The sequence below is a fragment of the Eutrigla gurnardus genome, assembly GCF_963514095.1.
Source record: "Eutrigla gurnardus genome assembly, chromosome: 13".
In the NCBI taxonomy this organism is placed as follows: domain Eukaryota; kingdom Metazoa; phylum Chordata; class Actinopteri; order Perciformes; family Triglidae; genus Eutrigla; species Eutrigla gurnardus.
The window spans coordinates 12,115,114-12,137,255 of NC_139936.1; the positions used below are offsets into that span (position 1 = coordinate 12,115,114).

The 22,142-nt window shown below is 45.2% G+C and overlaps 1 protein-coding gene across 2 annotated transcripts in view; it reads right to left on the minus strand.

Moving 5' to 3' along the window:
* efna5b (ephrin-A5b) overlaps positions 1-22,142 on the minus strand; it is an 82,228-nt gene that overhangs the window by 15,564 nt on the left and 44,522 nt on the right. The gene's annotated exons all lie outside the window — the stretch shown is intronic.

Sequence of the window (22,142 nt, forward strand, 5' to 3'; positions counted from 1 at the left end):
AAAATATGCTTTCAACAAAAAAAAAAACACTTGGGAAAATAAAACAACATAGACGCCAAAATGATCAGAGAAATACAGGATGGTCCGGACAGTAAATGTCATAATAGGAAAAATACAGAGCCGGGTCGTCCCTGAGGGGTGAGCGGTGAGGCATCTTTACAACTGCAATGATCTAGAGCAGACCACACAGGGTCAGAGGGCTTCAATACATACAGGCAGATTCATCAAAAGGCCACACGCTGTCACAAGCACAAGCACACACACACACACACACACACACACAGTTTCCTCTCTGCTGCCCACAAAATAGGTCTCTGACCTGTGGAATTTTCACCGCTACCAAAATTGGAGTGCGACCCTGTGTTGTGTTGAGTTTTCCGTCTGGGTCTGGCATGGTACGACCCTATGACCTCGGGGGTCACGCATGAGGCCTCAGAAGGAAAGCATGGAACACCTGAAAACTTGCTGGAGATGCCCTCAATTTAGAAGACACACACACCCGAAGCCCTCCGAGAGCCGGGAATCGATGCAAACCACAGAGCGCACACACAGGTTGGGTTCATCGTCGAGACGGCGCTGCAAGAGCACAACCTGGCGAGAGTTTTGACAAAACTTTTAATTGAAAACTGCCACTGCTGTCTATAAGAGGGGCTCCCCAAGCTGCTGGATGCACAAGGCGCAGAGCATATAACAGGCTAAAATACTTTTATCCTGAAGACTGTGGAGCCTCGGGATTAACATACTGTGCATTGTGACTACTTTCTTTCACCATGCATTGTTTATCCCATCCTCTTTTCCCGTCTCAGCGGTGGCGAGGGGGTGGCGTGGCGAGGGTCGGCACCAGGAAGTTGCTGGACGGTTGTTTACAATCCATCACTAACTGTGTCATGCTGATCCTTCATACTGTATTCTTACTATGGTCTATTCTGTACACCCTGTTGTTCTTACGGAGTCTGTCCCTGTTAAAAGTTTCTTTGTTTTTTTTCTTTCCAGAATAAATGCAGAATGAATAGAGGGTGTTGTGTGCTGTAAAGATCCTAAAGTCCCTCGAGGTGATTTTTTTAGATTTTTGACATCGAGCCAAAATCCCTAAAATTGTCTTGACTGTACATTTCTGTTGCTCTCAAACGTCCATTACGCTGTAAGGATTTTCTACAGAAAGTGATGATTCAGCAAGAGAGCTTCAAAAGAAAGACAATTCTTCTGATCTATAAATACCAGTTGATTCTTCAGATGTTGATGAAAATACTACGCTGCACAACGGCATTAAAAAAACGTCTCTACTTTCCCCGCTGCTCTCTTTCCACCCACTCGTTTGCTTTCTCTATCAAAGCAGCATAATTGCAGCTCATCATTGCAACGCCAAATTTGAGTCCCGATTCTAAAGAATGGATTTTTCTAAGATCAAACCCCTGCACCATGCGCCGACAAACACTTCTGTCCGCAGTAAGCAGAGCGAAGCTACACGGAATTACAATCAAACGGCAATTTCAGCTAAAAAAAACGCGTTTTGGCGCCTTCGACTCGTCACCTAATTCACATTGATAGTTGGAATGATTAATGTTACAATCAAAAAGTGATGAATCGGGGCTGCAGCCACTTCACATTAATGTGATCATGTGTGTCTGCTGGTTCTGCTCTGTATATTTATTTGTGTGTGTGTGTGTAGATGTGTGTGTGTGTGTGTGTGTGTGTGTGCTTCTCTGTGTTTACTCATACAGGGTAAATACCAATGTGAGGATGTTTACAACCGAGGCATGGAGGAGCTCATCTGTAACATCCCATTTAAAACATGTCGGTGGAGGTCCAGGTAGAGCCATGCGTCTCCCTCACTGCTTTAAAATGTCACTGACTTAATGGTCACATCCTCCCATCCGCTCGCCCCGGCATGCATGCGCATGTGTGTTTGTGTGTGTGGGACTGTAGTGTGTGTGTGTGTGTGTGTGTGTGTGTGTGCAAGAGAGATAAAAAAAATAAAAAAAAATGTGTGTGATGTTTCAGCTGCCCTTCTCTCCCCGTCTCAGCAGTCAGAATAGTGGCTTGTGGCCCTGACTGCAAATGAAGCAGAGGATGTTTGGGTGAGTGAGCACATAAAAGGGACAGGACGGGCATTTGTAACACGCACACACACACACTTACATTCTGTGTGTGTGTGTGTGTGATATATGAACGCACACCTGCACGTGCACGCACACCCACGCACATGCGTTGGGTTGGTGTTATCAGCTCGGTGAGCACCCTGGCACCTTGGCAAAGGAATGGCAGTGAGACAGCCAGAAGCTGCTAATGGCACCGAGTGAGAAAGAGAGCGAGGGTGAGAAACAGACAGGACGGGAGAGAGAGAGGGAGAGGGAGAGAGAGGGAGAGAGAGGGACCTGGATCCAAAAGAAGGCGAGGGAATACGAAAAAGAGGCAAGACTGAATAACGCAGATAGTGACTGGGCTCCCAGTGAATCCAAGTCTCTGCAGGAGTTAGTCGACCATGAATTTATCATTAAGGGGGATTCTACCAAAAACCATATGTTAAGGACACGACTCTGTTTTGCAGCCAAAGCTGTAAATCTTTCTCCCAATTCCATCCAGTGCAAGATTATCACCCAGATGTCTCTCGAAAAAAAAAAACGTCTTGTATTTTTTGTAGAAACCTGTGTTTATTGTCCTTATAAAAACGCTGTTATCGAGGGACTAATGTGGGAGCTGGAGATGCAGTCGGGATCTTGTTTATAGCGATGGCAGCTTTAATCGGGCTGCTGCTGTTCTATAAACAGGCTGCTTTTCCGGCAGAAAGAGGAGAAACCGTTCTTCACCCCCCGAAATGGACGTGTTGTTCAAACATACATCAGCCTCTGTATGGGAGACAGGAGCACCAAAGGGGGGTTGCACCAATGGAGTGTAAATCAAGGCTGCGCTTCTGTGAGACAACCGAAGAGTGAAATATAGGCAGGAGGGAGGGAACAGTAACACGGGGGTCGATGGGAAGAAAGAAAATGGAAAATAAAGCTGCATTAAAATTGGCTGTTTTTGTGCGTTTGTGTCTGGAGTGTGCTTCCAGAATAACTATACATTTCCTCTGTGTTTAATGATGTTAATCTTACATACGCACGTATATATTTACATAAACACATATTGATCAATTAATTCATTTAAATAATTAATTAAAAATCTGTTATTTTCTCTTTAAGTAATAAACTTTTGTTTTTGTCATTGAGCTCTGACACAACATAAAAAGTGGCCAATCAAAGTTAAACATTAAAGCTAGGACGCAAATTCATTGTGAGCTGGCTGATGTAAGGGAGACACATTAATGGTATAAATGCTATTTTAATTGATCAATATGCAATGGTTTTATATAGCGTACGTGTTTATTTCCATTAATGTTCCCGAGACGAGGGCCTAAAGTTAATACGAATACAAAGGAAATGTCCAGATGAAGTTGTCCTCGCTCCTCCACCAGTAACACACACACGCACACACTCCGCCAAAACCACCACGATCACTCCCGATTACACTACGCACTAATGGAAACATCACAAGGGAGGATCTTTTTCCTTCTAGTGAGTAAAGAGTAGCAGCTGAGGGTGGCAGCGGAGGCCTCGGAGCAGGAAAATAGGTAATTAAGGAGCAAAGTTGGATGGCGGGCTAATTCTCAAATGGCGATAATTGCGTGTCTTTGTTACGCCACAGCTGTCCCAGCGAGCCGTGGGTCACAACGGCATGCCAGGGAAATCAGCTGGACACAGAGGGTGGCTGCATATATGTGTGTGTTAGTCAGTGAATAAGTGAATAAGCAAGAGAGAGGGAGATAATCTTTATTACCAGCTGATTACATTTTCACACCACCTCCTCGGGGCCTCGGGGCTGAAACTGAAGGGCCAAGGATTGTCAGCACAACACACACACACACACACACACACACACACACCACACACTCACTCACTAAGATACATAGAGACACTTGCAAACACAGCGTCACAAACAGAGAGAGTGAGTCTGGGGGAGCTGGAACAGTGAAGTGAATGCAGGGTAAGGTGGCACACCACTGCAGTTGCTGATTGGCTCATTTCCATTTCAATTACACAGCCCAGTGACATCGCTGTGCACACACACACACACACACAGTCACAAGGAGACAAACACACGTGCGCGACTACATTTGCGCGCATGCACACACACTGTACCCAATGAACTCCCATCAGCCACCTCTCTGGGCTGTGCACCAGTGGCTGCAGACAGAAAGCAAGAAGGACGGGGACAGATAGCTAACCTGAGTGGAACAGAAAGGCAGAGAAAAGCGAGGAGAGCAGGAGCTCAGTGGCAGGCGGAGGAGAGCGGAGAGCAATACGAGTCATCTAACCAGTTGAATGAGTGAGATTCAATAGAAGGGGGAACTTCAACGCGCCGCATTGCTCTAAATTCCGAAGGTGTGAACCTGGAGAATCAGAGGGTGATTACTTCCACAGGATATCGGAGATTCATAATGATCCTCTTTGAAATGCTTTTCTTGTTTAGTACGGGGGGGAAAAGATATTCGCTCTCGTCTTCCATCTCCTTCATTGTGAAGGCATGCCAGGCAACACAGCGTGGAATCATAGCAACGCCACGCAGGCCAATACGCACTTCTGAAGGCTAAACGTCGGGGCGTCCCCCGCATGAAACGGCTACACGCTGTGAGACTCTGCAAACTGCAATGACAAACATTTAGACTTGAAAGACGGACAATTGGAAAAAAAATGTACGGTGACAAAATGCTATGAAATATGGCTTCTTCCGTTGAAAAGAAGGAATGACTGAAACAAAAAGCTGCAGTGACTTTGACAGGAAGTGTCGCGACTGTAGCGCGAACACGCCGCTGACAGCTGCGCTGCATTACAAAGTCAGAGCCTCCTCCACCTGAGCATAACAGATCGTGTTTGTTTGCCTCTCCCGCTCCCAGCTCAGATTCTTCCCCCTCGCCTGAGTTTCCCCGCTCGGGCCCGGTCCCGCTCATGACCCTCAAATCAGATCTATTTACATTATTGCACCTTCCCCTCTGTTGAAATTCATACATCTGATATATTTTCAATTCAATATCCTCAGGCGATGTTCTGTTGCCTGATAAATCAAATCATGGTAACCTAGAAAAACGGGGGGAAAAAATGCACTTGGGGCCTTAAAAGGCAAAATGATACCCTGTCGAGTGCGTGTCCTAAGGTGGATGAGTGTGTGTGCGTGTTCCTCGAGAGAAAGATCATTTGTTGATTTTGGTCCAGAGGGAAAAATATGTTTATCCAAGAGAAGATGAACTCCGACTGAACCCCGGTGCTAAAGTACACATGAGGCGAAGGCCTATTCAGGACCTTTCAACACACGCGACACAAGCGCACACCGCCCAACACTTCTCCATTTAGTTGGTGCAGTTGTCTAATTGCCAATGATTGGTTGGGTTGTCGGCGGGGTGAAAGAGAGAGGAGAGCAGAGAGGAAGAAAGTGAAAGACAGAGGGAGGCAGAAGGGAAGAAAGATGAGTGAGAAGGACTTTTTTTTTATCCGGAGAGATATTCACCTTTGTTATTACTGATGACAGACGAGAGCATTGGACGAGTGAGGAGGGGGGGCAAGGAAACAGATAACCGCATCCAATGTTTCCACTCCACAATCATCTCGACTGTAATATTAAATTTCTCACCGGACCACCATTTCAGCAATTCTCTTTTCATTGGAACCGGGAGATGGAAAGCATTTTTCTTTTTTTTGTCTGAGAGACGGGTAAGAAAATGACAATCCCACCCTCTGGGATACTCATATTACAGCTCGTAGTACACGACAGACTATTTCTCTACCCGTCTAACAATCCCACGGAGCGGTCGTCGGCAACGGCCTCGTATGCAACCGTGGCTTCAAGGAATCATTACAAAACCCCCCCGAAAGAAATACAACAATGGAATACGAGAAGTACAACAAACTCTAATGAGGTCAAAAAACTGCTCAGATAGGTTGTAAACACGCCAAAGGTTTAGCAAGATTATCTAAACCGTCTGAAATGTTGGCAACAATCACTCATTGCACTGTAAAAAATATGTGGTGCACAATACACTTAATACAATAACCAGAAGTGGGTCTGTATGGACATTTGGGGAAGGGTCGCCCTTGTTTTTCTCCAAAGAAGCCGACATTTATCTGACTGCTTGTGTCTCTAAATCAAATTCCCTTGCTGGCTACCACGCACCATTTATACCCATAGGAATAATGGACCAAAAACAATGAAAAATAAGCCTCTAAAATCCGAGCTCTTATCTCAACTTCTTCGTCTAATCGGATTTGGTTGAAGAACATGATACTGTGAGGAGAAGAGACGGAAGCCCCCTAAAATACGAGCATGGAGGTGGAGAGGGGGGGGGGGCCGAAGGAGAGGGCAGTGGAAGGACATGCGAGAGTGTCGCTGGTTATATGAGTTGACAGCCACATTCCTTGCTGGCTAACTGGCCGATATAGGCTCACGGCGACGGGAGGGGATGGGGGGGTTAGAAGACTCGGAGACATCAGACCTATAGAGTATCGCATATTACAGATATTGGATGCGGTGGAAGGCTGGTGTGTGTGTGTGTGAATGCAAGCACATTTTAATATATTAACACACACATATGAATACATAGCTGCTGGTCATGGTGCATTTTACTGTGTCCATCTGCTGTAGCTTTATGGAGGGTGTCCTGCAGGCCCAGAGCAGGTGGTCAGCCCAGTATAATATACTGACTGTCAGCAGTGAGGGACACAGGGACGTAACCATGCATTCCTTCATCTCCTGTTCTCACATGTACATTCACTCAACCTCTCCTTCTCCAACCCTTTTTTTTGTTTCTCTCTCCTTCTACACCCTCCCCCCCCATCTGCTCCCTCGCTCTTCTCACCCCACTTTCTCCCGCCGCCACCCCTTTCGACTGTGATCTTACGATATTCATTTCTGCCATTTACGTCTGTCAGCGCTCATTTCGCCCCGGGGGAGACAATGAATTAAGAGCAGTGACAGACGAGTTCTTGTTCTGCTCTCGGTGCTGAGTGAGACGGCGAGATGCCGGGGCTCCGGCGGCGTGTTTGATGTAGTCCGCATTAGCATGCCGCAGCTCGAGTCCAAAACAGAGAGGACAGAAAAAGAAAAAGATACTTCCTCTGAGCTCATCTAGTCCACCAAACAGCCACTTTTATGGCCGTGTAACGCTGATGCGTGGAGGCTATACATGCCAGTGAATGGCTGAGTGTGTGTTTGTGGGTCAGTGTAGATCTCCCTGTGTGTAAAAGGATTTCTTTATGTCTCAGCTCGTCACCAAGGGAGTCGGGGGAAAAATGACACACCACCCCCCCAACCCCCCAACATCCTGTCAGACCCCGGGGCCATTTTCCTGAAACATTGCTGCCCCAAACCCACTTCAATCCCATTTGTAAATACTGTACGCTCTGAGATGTTTACCAGGGCGTGTGTGTGTGTGTGTGTTTGTGTGTGTGCACAGGCCGTTAGTGTCAATTAATAGCTTTACATCACTGAGTGGGGGACATGTTTGCCATTAATCATAAGTCATTGTTTTATAGTGACATGGTATTTGGCAGCTGAGACAGAACAGCAGCAATGAAACGTCTCTGAGCCGTGTAACATGTCTTCCTAGTGTGTGTGTGTGTTTGTGTGTGTGTGTGTGTGTGAGAGAGAGAGAGGACTACCTTTACATCCATTACCTGCACTCGGCTCTGAATAGCTGGGATGTTGATGTATGTCCCAGGTTAGATAAACACAAACACCCCACCCGGTTACTACAAGCTGCGGCAAAATGCTTACGTAAGTATACGTGACACACCTGAACACTGGCGCTAACATGCGTGTGTAAACACAGATACAAGCAAACACCGCATGTTTGCATTGTGAACAATGTGAATAAACCATAAATAGAATAAAAAAGCTCTCCACCAAAAAACACAGGGAAAACATCACTTTAATGTCTCCTCATACTGAGAAGATCATTCCACTCACAACACAATGCTTAGTTGCATTACATAATGTCCCTGGTGTCGACTTTTAATGGAACCAAAAGAGTCTCTTCGAGAGGCGGTGAAGCTGTGGCTGGATTAAGTAAAAGGCGTTTTTAAATTAAAATGTGCACTTTCTCTCATACTTCCGAGACGATCACTACACTCGGGGGACAATGCTTATGAGCGAGAAGGCCAAAAAACTTCAATAATAGAATATCAGACTCTGCACACTTAAATCCGATGCAGGAATTTAATGGAGCCAAGACCTCCATCTGGGCATAAAATACATAACAGCTCAATAAGTGGGGTTGACGAATGCTGTTACGAGGCTTTCCAACCTGCTTTGGACACAGACTGGACACCGCTTTGCTTTTGTGAACAGATGAGTTGCACCGATCGATTGTCTGGTCTCGTGTATCCAATACACACACACTCAAAGGTTCCCGATGGGAAGTGCGCCAGTAACCTGGAGAACTATTATTTTTGTGTTTTCTTTGAGTGACAGGAGAGAAATTCATGTAAACTGTGTAATTTTGAACATAGCATTGAATTTCAATTTTTCCACAAAACAAAAGCACTCAAAAATTTTCGTGATTGCTGTCGATTTTTAGGTTTATCTCTAGTGAGCAGGCTTTTTTTTATTGAAATTCTTCCAGAATTTGCCTAAAACAAGACAGCATGTTCAGCAGACCTACGTCATATCTGCTGCATTGAACAAAACCTCCTGTGGGCCACCTGTACACCGCACATTGCACAAGAATGTCAGCCCACTTTTCTTCTGTTGTTGCTGTGTAAGCCCCCCCCCCGCTCACTCCCTGTCTCACTCTGTCTCCCAGGACAAATGATCAGCAGATGGATGGAGGAGTGAAATGAGTAGGAAAACTGGCACATAAAAAAAGGGCAGAGATGGACAGAAAAAAAAAATAAAGGAAGCAAAACATGTGGGAGAGGCAGCAGAGATCCAGTGTGGGAGGAATGGAGAAAAAAAAAGAAGAAGAAAGGCATGTATGAAGGTTTAAAAGCTGCACAAAGATGGTGGGGGACATTAGCAGAAAGAGTTTCACGTGGGCAGAGAAACACACAGAAGCGAGGATGAGACAAACATGTAAGTGTCTCGTTCGTTTCATCTCAGCGAGCCTGTCTATCCTCAACCGTTGCACCTGATCATTATGTCGGGAATGGCAGCCGTGAACGCCCACGTGCCCCGCCCCCCCCCCCCCCGTGTATGTATCTGCACGCGAAATGCACATCGGGCAAATGACCTTCAAGGTAGGTTGCCGGAGCTGCGTCAGGGTATTATAATGTCACCACTTTCATAAAAGGGCGGCCCCTTCGCCACCGTTCACAAACCACCGCCTGGATGCCGGCGCGGCGCACGAGTTCCTGCTCGTCGTGTTCGGGGGCCCCCCTTCCGTGAAACGTATTGATCGGCTGCGCATTAAATTGTATAGCTGCTTATAAAGAGGCGAGTCTCCTGGATGTAAACAGCCTCGTTAAACGAGGAGCTCCCTCTCCATTGGTTGATGCTCCGTCTTCCTCCCACGGCCCTTTACTCCCATATATCCAGGATCGTTCCTAGATTTCACTCTTGATTGCTCCTGGATGGGTTTCCTATTGCGTAGGCCGGGTTTTGATCCAAACCAGACTTTTGGAAAATGTTTTGTCAGGCATCGAGCACCCATCCCCGCTGAGTTAAGACGATATGGCAAGGCTTTTTGGGATTCCAAGAGCAAATGTGAGTTATTTTCTCACAGATGCATTATAATCTATAGCCATCCTCCTCGACTTCTCCCACGACTGTGCCCCCCCCCCCCCCCTTGTAAAAGTTACAAGGTATTTCATTTAATGGATTTTGCTCGTTCCCGTAACGAGATGATACGTCAGCCGTTCATTGTTCCACTAATTGCCGCCCTAAGGCGATACAAGTGGGCTGTGGAGTGAAATGCAGCGCAACTTTGATATCTTGCATTAGACTAAACCACAAATTTCCCGAAACAGTCTGATTCACTGGCTCTGTGTTGCTCAACAGACAGACGAGTCGTCCAACTGGTTTATTTCATTCCGCCGGACGCTCGTATTTTATTTCACACGACAGAATGATGTTGTTTGATGACATGTTTCATCACATCGTGTCGTGTTTTGCCACTTTATTATCTGCACCAGTCCAGACAGCGTTTTAGTCATATCATGGTCTACACAATACCGCCTTAAGAGAGGGTGTTGACACATCCATGACATACACAAAAAAAAAACCCTGATAGCTATCACCCTGGGAGCTATCCGAATCCAGTTTTAAGTTTTCAAGCTACTCTCATCTTAACAGTGAACATCCATCACAGTGATAACAATCACAGGGGCTCTGTCTTCTCTCTCTCGGTCCGATAGCAACTTTCAAGTTCAATCATACGTTTTAAGAACAATCGACATTCACCGACGTCCTCGGTGTTACGACTCTGTTAATGAACCGCAGATCTGGCAGAGGAAAGATGTGGTTGATGTAGCAGGAGAGGGAAAGGAGGAGGTAATTTACAGAGCATCTGCTGATTGTAAAAAGGCAGAGTGTTTTTGAGAGCAGATGGTTATGGAGAGATGATTGAATTCCTTCGTAAAAAAAAAAAAAAAAAAAAAGCCTTGCACACACAAGGCAACAGCAGCAACAAAGGGCCTGCTGTTTCTAGATATGGGAAAGATTTGTTTCCATCATCAGCTGTAAAACAAGCGTGCGTTCACGCAACGATACTCACGCGTAGTCTGCGTGTTTGTAGGCGAGCGGATGCTTTCGAGGGATGCACCGACTGTTTCAGTCCCAATAGTAACACCTGGGCTCTGGGTATCGGCCCATAACGACTACTGATCCAGGAGCAGCGTTTCATAAATAAGCGGTATGCCTTGCTGTGTGGGAGGGAGTGGGCTCATTCTTTTATTGGTTCAGGCAACTTAAACGTTGCTTTCCTAACTTTGTAAAACAAACTGTAACTCATAAAGACATTGATTTAAATATTCCAACTTGTTTTTTCATCATCACCATTATAAATTGTACACCAGAATTTTTTTCAGAATTAACAGAATTTTAATGCAGCATCAAATTGATGAAAACGTAAACTTCTAGTCCTTAATGTTTAAAGTATATAAGTTAATGAAATAGATCAGCCTTATTCTCAGCGATATCCGATCCAGCTAAGAGTCGGCTCGATATCTGTCATATATATATAGGTGCAACCCTAATACTTGATTTATTAAATGTGAGTGTAAAAAAAAGTGTAAAAACTCCAATTACACTTTCCCAGGGCCCAAGCTGATGTCTTCACATTTTTTGTTTGACTCAAAAATACTCACTTTGCAATGATGAAGACACATTTTTAAGTCGTAGACATAATGGAATCTGTATTTTTGTAGCATAGCTCTACATCTTTGTGTTTCCATAAATGTCAATATCTGGTGTGTACGTGTGTGTCGGAGGAGGTTATCTAGAGGCGGTCAGGAGGACGGAGCAGGAGCTGGAAGTCCAGGGGGATCGGGAGTGTTTTTGTCAGCAGGGGTCTGAGACATGGGCCTCTCTGCTAATTCCTCATGCTTGTTTAAAAGCTATACGGCCCTTCAGCTATCCTGTATACGCACGTGTACACCAGTCTGTCAATGCACCGAGGTTTTGTGCAAAGCGTGTGTGTGTGTGCGTTTGGTATGAAGAAAGTATTCTCCAGGACCTTCAGGGTCAGCCTCCTATGGAGAAGCTGTCAAGGTCCCAGGCAGGGGGTTAAGCGGTGTGTCGGGTATTTGTGCTTGTGTCTTATGTGGGCAATGTCTGTGTTATACAGGGCAGCAAAGGTCACTATATAATAAAGACGTGAGCGTATCCACGGCCATACACACAAATCTGAATGTGGCATGTGACATGTACACACACGGCCATGGCCGTCTATTACGGAGAGACCTTGTTCAGTCTTCTCATCTGGCAGATAGAAATGTGTTAAAAAAACACAAAGCGATGATCAAAATATGTTGCTGTCTCACTGTATTATTGGAATTCCTATCAAATAATTCATAATAAGCAATTGAATTCTAGCGCTATATATTTTACAGGAGCTGATTCATGTTGCATATTGAAAAAAAACAGCTTAATCAATGCATCACAGCTGTCTGAAAATTCCTCCGAGATGAATGACCTCCAAGTGGAAATATGTTAGGAATTGACGAAGTCTGTGCTCGTTGGCTGTGGCAGCTCCTGCTTAGAGTTTGCTTCGCCTTTTTCCGGTGCGTTCGACTTTGCAAACAGGATCAAACCTTGCAAAGTGGGAGCAGTCGGTCCCGTCCTCGCCTTTGATCCCACCTCAGCCCCGTTTAAAAAGGCCCAGTCTGACGGAGCAGGAACTCCTGTCAGTTTAAAGGAGCTTTTTCGTCACGTCAAAACAAGCAGAAAGGTGCTCGTCGGGCCTTTGTTCTGCCATCCTGGCGAGTGCGCCTCGGGCGATTAGCGCTACAAACACGGCGCGTGTGTGTGTGTGTCCTTACTGTATGTGCTTATCTCTATACGCTTCACAACGTGGGGAAAAAACATCCTTATCCAAACCATTACACACACACATCCCTTCCCAAATCGTCCTGATAATGGAGATTCTGATTAATTCTTCCTGAACTAAAAACGACTTCTGCATTCAGACTAATTGGCTCGTGGAGTTTCCCCATGTGTGGAGACACGGAAAGGCTTTTTGGCACTGAAACGAGGTCTGTAGGTCGCGTCTTGGTGGGCACAAGCTACATTCTGTTCACACTCCCGAACTAGCGAGTTCACGAACTTTTGAACCCCAGGAAGATCATCAACAAGCTTCTGGAAGGAAACGTAAAGATTTCAACACAGAGACACTGATTTGTTAGAATAGCAAATAATTTGGCCCCTCTCTGCCGTTTATTTATGCACTCTAGTTGGGTTTGTGCAAACAGAGAAATGCTCCTCAATATACCCCCCCCCCCCCCCTGCACACACTTACAAAGGGGGTTTTATAGAAGCAAGTGGTGACACGCTGTGGACAGGTTTTGGGAGGTTTACCGACATGTGTGGTCTAAAGTTAGCGCGGGGTGGGAGAATGCCTTCCATCCTTTGCTTCCACCCGTCCCCGAACACACACTCCTCTCCAGCTGTCTCCTTCATCTCATCCTCTGACCTGAGCTGGCTGTCAGGGCCCCCCGCTTGCACACATGCATACTGCACGTTCACCGCATACCGGGGCCGGGTACTGCAAGACCTCACAAAGTACGACAATCAATCAGTGTTATAGAAAGAGGGTCCAATTTGGACTTAACGACAAAAAACACCATATGTTGTGCCGCGTATGGCACATATGGTGGTCCTTATTATTACCGCCATCTTTAATAGTTTGGGGTCCTATCATTTTGAATGCATTTTTCAACCTTCTCGCTGGGTTTTATCGCCGCAATATTGTTCATGTTTACGAACAAAATAATGTCGGTATTATCATTTTGGTGCCAGTCTAACTAACTCCACCTGCTGCTCTTCCTCCGCACGCTGATGTTAGTGTGTCAAAAGCCTAAACCGCCTGGTACTGATGTCCCCATCAGGGCCCAGCAGGGGCCCCTTCATCACTGACACACACACATGCTTGGGTGACGCATCCCAGTGGAGTCATAAGTCAATTGGTGTGTGTGTGTGTGTGTGTGTGTGTGTGTGTGAGACGGTCCATGTCAAGTCAACAGTGCAGACTTAGTAGGGTTGGCTGAAACCTCCCACAGGTGTTAGGGATCAATGCTAACACAAATCATATCACACACTAATCCCCATGCACGCCCTCACCTGCATGTTTTACAACTTCTGACATTACACAGCTGTTAACATGCAGAAGAATCTACTCATTTTTCCACCGGATTTCTTTTTTTTTTTTTTTTTCAAGCAATGAGAAGGGGGGAAAAAAACACAAATTCCCATAAATACCGCTGACCTTTTGCTTCTGTTACAGGAAAAAGAAACATCAGGAGGATATTTGGGGAGTGAAAGAAAAAAGGCCGATCAAGATAAGGCAAAGAAGAAAAAAGGTGACACGATCCAAGAAAAACTATTTCTCTCTTAATATTTCAAAGAAGATGTGGGGCGTGAGCAGAAGAAATTTGATTATGAAGCTATGTCACGGACAAGAGGAGTTTAAGGAAAAGCTATTATCAAAATATTAAAATCATATGTTACTATCTAATTGACCATCTCTGAAGTTCAGCACATCAGCATGCAGTAGGAGGCACACAGCAGTCTGATATCAGCCTCGGATTTCATGCTGTTTGACTGAAATAATCTCGTGTGAAACACCAACTTGTGGAGACGGAGAGAGAGAGAGAGAGAGAGAGAGAGAGAGAGAGAGAGAGAGAGAGAGAGAGGAGGCATCTGTTCAACTACAGAGAGCACTTGCACATCTCATTTAAGCACATTTGACAGATGACAATGGATCAAAGTAATACGAGAAACAATCAGTGTTTCTCAAAATGCTACAAAAGTTGAGGCTGCCGTTAAACTGGCTGGCTGACGTTACGGATGGTCTTTAAGAAACACACACACACACACACACACACACACACAAACACACACACGCACGCACGTAACATCACAGACACTTTCATTATTCATCAGCGCCGACTCAATATAGATCCCGATGAATGGTGAAATATTTGAAGTGGATGCATCATGAATAAACAGCGGAGGAAATGATTGTCTGGAAAAGCTTATTTATCAAGAGGATGTGAGGGAGGCGATGGGGGAGGAGATTAGGTTAAAGGGAGAAAACAGGGAGAAAACAGGGGATTTTGTCAAAGGGATTGTGGGTAATATTATTTCCACTGTCACAGTTGGTTGGCCTTGAATTAAACTGACGCACAGGCCGACACATTTGAGCATGCGTGTACACAAACGTGCACTAGAACCTAAAGAACATGCAAACACTTAAGTTTTAAACGTGTGCAGACAATCGATGGGCTGAGTGAACCGACCCGAAGTCACTTTTGTGTACCTACGTCCAATCCAGCCGCTCGGATTTTCATCATCGCCGCAAACAAATACTCTCGCGTTTAATGCAAACTGCCGACCAAACCCAACGAGGAGCGTGTGGGGGGAAAACACGCCGACACGCAAACAATCAGAGCCCGCTGTGATACGGCGGAAACACACGTGCTATCGAAGACGAGCGTGCCCTTGCATAAAACATCATTTGAGCGTTTTAAGTGCCTCTATTGTAATCAGGCCGACGCCATAACAGCTCCCATAAAGGCATGGCGAGAGAGGCTGGAGGTCCATTTAGGCGTCCAGAACAAAGACCATCAATTGATCAACAGACAACCTCGTTAGGGCAATATGCTGTGGCGGGCACATTCTGAGGCACATAGGGGGGGGGCAGCAGAATGAATATACAGATGTAAAGCAACATGCATGAAAGACCGTCCAACAATCAACAACAGAGTGCTTTGCGCTTGTGAAAAACTAATGAGACCTGTGTGTGTGTGTGTGTGCGTGTGCACGTGTGATCGAAAGCCACTAAAAGCTCTTTAGGGGCACCTCAGGGAGCTATCCTTCATGACTTATCAACTAGGCAGACAGGCAAAAGTGTGCGTACGCATACACACACACACACACGGACGCACACACTTACATGCACTCACACACACAAAGTGGATCCTTAATGAACCCTTGTCGGTTTGAAGGGAACAAAGGTTAGAGGGAAGAGGAGCGCAGAGTGGAATCAAGAAGAATAGAGTGGAGGCGAGGGGAGAGAGGAGAGGAGAGGAGAGGAGAGAAGAGGAGAGGAGAGGAGGGTGGATCCTCTCCGGGCTGTTTGGCCTCGAGATCGATCGCTTATCACTGTCACCTAATCTGTCCATCTCCCCCCCCCCCCCCCCCCCCTCCCTCCTCCACCTCGCTCTGCTGCAGAAAGGTGTGGAGTAAAATGAAGGGCAGACGGAGATATAGGGAGACAGAATGATGGAGGGTGCGCCCTCTCATGAATAGAATTAAAGGAGGAGGAAAGAGCGAGAGGAAGTGGTGTGCGGAGATGGAGTAAAAAACAAAGGCAAATAAAGACTCACAGAGAGGGGGGGGGGGGTGGGATGACAGCAAGCACAGAGTGACAGGGAAACAGAGGGGGAGATAGAAGGGATGATGTGCGGCCCGTGAATCTACAGTAAATCTGTTTTGAAGCGCGGCGGCACTTCAGATATATGAAGAAAAAGGAAAAAAAGACTAAAACAGAAGCACCGAAGGCGCAGACAGATATTCAGTTGGGGAGCACAAAGCTATCCATATCTAATCCTCGAGGTATGGGTAAAATAATAGTCAACATAATAGTGGAGCTGGGTAATATATCAATATCGATATCTTGCCAGGACAGTCTCTTAGTCTGTAGTTTTGTGTAGGTTTTCTATTGGGTGTCTGCCAATGTATGTATCAGATGGTACAGTACCGTGGAAACAAATCTCCTCCTTTGGGGGACAATAAAGTCAATATCGGATATATTTTGGATATTTACTTATCGTAATACGTGTTTTAAAAGTTACAGTACAGTCATTTTCTGAACACCAGACTGATCTAACTGTTCTATTATTGCCATCATTATATCCACACTGCTGATGATTATTTATTCAAAATCTAATTTTGTGGAAGCACCAATTTGGTAAAGACAAAATCCTCCATTTCTGCTCAGGTTGACGCCTGGAAAAAATCTTTAAAAAATGGACGTGGAGTTTTTTTTCTTCCCGACAACACTTACATGAAAACATTGAGAAAACTCTATATTCAGTGCATATAAATGCACCATAATGGCACATGGACCTGCACAAAGGGGTCACAAAGGTGCTGCATTATAAAACTGGATCACACCAAAACTCCATCAACCCAAAATACTTCTACAAGATGTTGCATTTCCACCATTATTCAAAATGTATGAACATCTTAAACTACACCCGAGCTCTCTGAGGGGCCGCAGCGCAGCAGGAGAAAACCATCATCGCGCTTCACTTTCGTCAATTCCCCTCTATTGTACAATTACTACACACTGTTTCCCCCTTTCCTCTCTCTACCTCCCTTATCATCCTTCCTTCCTTCCTTTCCTCCCTGTTATTACCCCGCTCCGCCTCCTGGCTGTCGTTTGGCAGCGCAGGAGGGATGACGGATGAGAGGGAGGAAACAAGACGCGGGGACATCGAGGAGAGAGGGAACGGGCTGTTCGCTGTTGTTGCACCTCCAATGTCTTACAGTAAGCTATGAGGATTTTACTCCCGTGCTCAGAAGTAATGGACATTGTGCAAATAACCTTGTGCAGGATGGAGAGTGAGGGAGGGAGACGGGAACTGACCTTTGAAGTGAGCCATGGGATTTCCCCAAAGGGTTGCTTTGAAACAACAGAGGATGGGTGGTGTTGTGAGAGTGAGAATACAGAAGGATGTTAAGGGTGGTGTAGACCCCCTCTTTAGCTGTAGTGGAGGGGTGGGCTCCACTTAGGGCTGCAATTAACCTGCACACTCAACCCCCATCAGGGAGAGAGACAGACAGAGAGATGGAGGCAAACTTTACACGGACTCCATTAAACAAAAAAAACAAAAGAAGCCGACCATCAAACGAAAAGAAGACTTCTCTCGAATTGAACGTCAAAATTGCACCGATCTGCAGTCTCCCGAGTGCATTTCTCAACGCGCGGTATTAAAAAGAATTCCACTCCGGCAAACTGCCAAGCCCACAGCATGTCTCCACTTTAGACACAACTGATTCTCTGGATAAATGTGTTATGACTCCGGCGTGGTTTGTTACGCATCTTTCCTTTCACTTTTCATTCTCGGGGAGAGGATTTGTAACCTTTTTCTAGAGATATCTTTTAAAAATCCTCACGTTGAATAAATTCTGTGAATAAATTCTTCTCTGGCACGGTGATAAGCAGTTGAAGTGTCGCCCTGACAGCAAGAAAGAAGGCAGAGTTCAAGACTCGTTTTGTGTTCACCGTGCTCCACTCCGTCCCATCGAGTAGAGGCTTACGGCAAAACCACTGATTAATGGTATTGCCCAGAATGCACCACACAGGGGAGCGTGGTCGCTGGACAAAGAAATAGAAAGAATAAGCAGAGTTGTTTGATGTCAGGAGATTAGAAGGGGAGACAAAAAAAGTGAGCTTTCAGAGGATTTTCCCTCCTCTGTCCTTGAAACTCCCTGCTAATCTCTCCATCCATTCCCTCTGCAAACCCGTTCAAATGTTTATCTCCACTTAACGCTCCGCCTTCCCACTCTAACACACTTTCTTCCTGTCATTATGTCACAGTTATCCATCCTCCTTCGACCCTGATAATGCAAACACAAATGTGTATTCACACACAGCGGGAAGCCATTCGAGCGCTGTTCGAAAGACTTGAGGAACAAAGTGGGCAAAGGGGGAATTAGACAACATTTAAATCATATTACTCATAACTTTACAAATGGACAGTTGGCCTAAAAGCAGAAAGCTCATCTTGTTGATGTTTTATGATTTGTTTTATGATGTGTCAGATGGAGAAATATTTCCGTTTCTAAGTAAAAATTTTGAAAACTGACTTTTCAAACTTTCAGCTCGTTTCCAAATATCTCTGTTTAAGGAGTTCAAAAACGACCAAAAGTTATGTATTTTAAAAACAAGAGCGTGCTAAAAAAAAGTGTGTGGACGAAGCCCCGGTTTCCCCAAAAATGTCTGTCATCTTGTTTAAGTGCCAGCTAGACACCGCTGCGAAAAGGACAGACGGGCCCCTGTTTAATTGCCTTCCCGTGCTCCTGACCTCGTCTGGGACATCCCAATCATTAACAAACATGGCTGACATTTTCATCTTCACCCTGTGTTGCCAGCGGTAGAGTGAGCCGCATCATCACTCAGCTCAACATGAAGACGGATATTAGGCAGTATGGCGCAATGTGAGACGTCCTCTGGTGAAACATTAACATGTCTCGAGTAATCAGATTACTCGGACCACATCCAGAGGGGGTGTGGCCCACATCCTTTTAGCAGCATGTATGCAAAAGTGAAGCCCCGCCTACTAACATGCATTACTCAAGAGTTATTCTACGCGCTACACCTTTTCATTAAGGTATTAAAATAATGGCAAGCGCTTTATTACTCCCACTTTGTCAACAGCTTCTCTTTTTCTGTTCTGACCTTTCACAATAAAAGCCCTGGACATATAGCCTACACCGCAGGCTTAATAGCTTGATGCCTAGCAAAAACAGTGGTGTGGGCGGTGCAGAGATCAGCGGGGAACACCAATAGACATTTTTATGTTCATAAAAAGCACCCACCTTGTATTGATTTGCCACATTCAGAAGTCAGTTCCAAGTGTAATTTAATTACATGTAACTACGGTTAATTACATTTAACAGTTAGTGTTCACTAGTCATTAGGGATATTAACTTAGTGAAAATGTTATACATAAGGAAGACACAGTGTACTACATTTCAACAGATACAATTAACATGCGACAAAGAAAAAAGATAAATCAGTGCCATAATAAAGTAAAGTGGTGCTTAAAACGCTCAATGGCTTGCTCTAAAAAATGATCAAGATTAAGGCAGCCTGCTACAAACTGAGCTAAAACTGCAAACCATAACTACAATGTTGTCATATAATGATATCTGAAGGGCCACTGAATTCAAAACTAAGTGTAAAACTGAGGAGAAATCTGAAGCGTGCTTCAAAGTGATCCGACTGTGAGGAAAGTTGGACCGTTTTCTAATCTGGGATGGATCCATCATGTAATGAGTCAAGAGTAATCTGAGAGAGCTCATCACCGTGATATATTACCAAATACCATCTGGCAGGGAGGACCACAGTTAAATGTTGACAGTAATGACAATTTAGTTCATCGGCCTTATTAAATAAAGAGCTCATTTGTGCAGACATATGGCCAATCAACCCATTGCCTGGCACTTCATCATGCACACACACACACACACACACACACACACTTGCATGCAAACGTACACACAAAGAATAAGACAAACCTGGATGCATAAACACTTTGACATGCAGATGACGACGTATTCTTGACGACTTATCAAGAATACATCTTTGGCCGAACATCGACTGCGACTCGCTTTGTCTGAAGTCAGAAGTCTTGTCAGAGTCGAAGACGCACGCTGGCACATAAAAACATGCAGTTTTCCGGCTCCCATGCTTGTTATAAAAAGCCTATTTTGTTTGAGGCGCGATCCATTTCTCCATTTCTTCCCCCACCGAAAAAAACCCCACATAAATCAAGCATTTGCCCGTTCGTTATCAAGCTGGAGCCAGGGGTGGGACTATTAGTTTGAAAAAAACAGAACCAAATCCATCAGTAATATTGTCACATGGGTGTTAAGGCCACACAGAATCACAGACACACATATCACTCATGCAAACGTTCTACCAGAGTTTTAAGGGTCAGTTGGAGCAAAAAGGAAGAGTTGTGCGATTATTGGTGTGGGGATTTGGAGGGCGGACAGACAGACAGCTGGGACCATCTTTATTGGATTCCACATAAACACTCCAAATGTTTGTGAGAGCGGCTGTCTGTCTGTCTGTCCGTCGGTCTATCTGACTGTCTGTCTATCTGTCTTTATACATGCCTTGTTTGTGGGGTGTGCGCAGGTGTTGATCTATGTAAAACGCCCAATGACGCAGCTCCTGTTTTACACACACACACACACACACACACACACACCTACTGTACATGCTCGTTTAGATCCAAAATGTCAATAATGTCACGGATTCCCACATGTACGGTACACAACTTCTTCTTTTTTTTTTTTTTGCATTCGACTGAAGCCTCATCAAAGCAGCGAGGGAAATCCCACATCACAGCGTCTCTCAAACAAAAGGAAACGTTGCATTTAACTGGTTCGAGGAATTGGCAAGAAATCCGGCAACGTTTTCCCAGCCTTCTTTGCTCATCGTGTTCTAAATACTGACTCACATGTTTTGGGGGGATTCTGTTGATTCGGAAGAGTAAAACCTGTTCTCTGCTTTGCTTCCACTCGTGTGTTTGGCAGCTGTGCAAGAACTGTTTTGACTGAATGGAAGTAGAAATCTAGGTTCAAAGGTGTTATATCAATAGTATATCATATATTCATCAATTAGTGACTGCATTGCTCTAAGATTCACTTTGAACACTTTTTTATTTGTGATATATTTCCTGGAACTGTTGTTTTTGAGTCGAGGTTGATTTTTTTCTCCCGAACGGACACATTCAAAATGTAGACTGTAGCGTACAACAAGAGGCCAGATCAACTCCCTCCGTTCTCACCTTCCACAATGAAATGCCCCAGAAACATAACACTGCGTTGCTGTTTACCAGAGGGAACTCAAAATCCCCCTAGAGCGTTTCACTCAAAGGAAAATGTTATAGTGTAGACAGACTGCCAGATGCGGGTTTGCCTTCCCATTGGCAGCCATTGCATTTGTGCATATTTTGTGGGCTATAACGTAATTTTGTAAAGTGACTGAGATTAGCCAGAGTATATGGTATATGGTCTTTTTCTCTTTTTTTCCCCCACTTTCTTGACATCCAAATATAGATGCTCGTCAGAATTTCCACTTAAACCCTCGTGTGTACTCATGGCTGTCAGAAAACCTCGTGATAGGTATAACATGACTCACAGATTCTCATACCTGATAACATTCTTCTGTTATTTCAGCCGCTGTTTCTCTCCTCGCCATCTCTCTATCATCCCTTTCTCATCTCCTCATCTGTTATTTCTCCTATCCTCGCCGATCACCACGGCATACCACTCTTCTTTCCATCGTTCCTGCTCACATCGAGCCGACGTCCTGCAGCACTCTCTCACTTTCTCTCTCTCTCTCTCTCTCTCTCTACCTCCCTCTCCCGTCTCCCCTCTCCCTCGCTCTCAGGTTCTGTTTAGATAAGGCTAGAGGAGGGGATTATTGAGAGCTCTCTGCCATGTTTGCCTTTGGCACAGAGGACAAAAGGACTGGGACGTTCACTACTCCGCCATCTCCATTCACCTGCCTGTGTGTGTGTGTGTGTGTGTCCTTGAATGGCTGTTTTCCCCCCCACACACACACACTCACCTGTGTAATGGCTGTGTCACTGTGCCCCAGTTATGAACTGAATCAGCATAATCCCTTCACACTCCATTAATCAAGAAAAGGCGAGGTG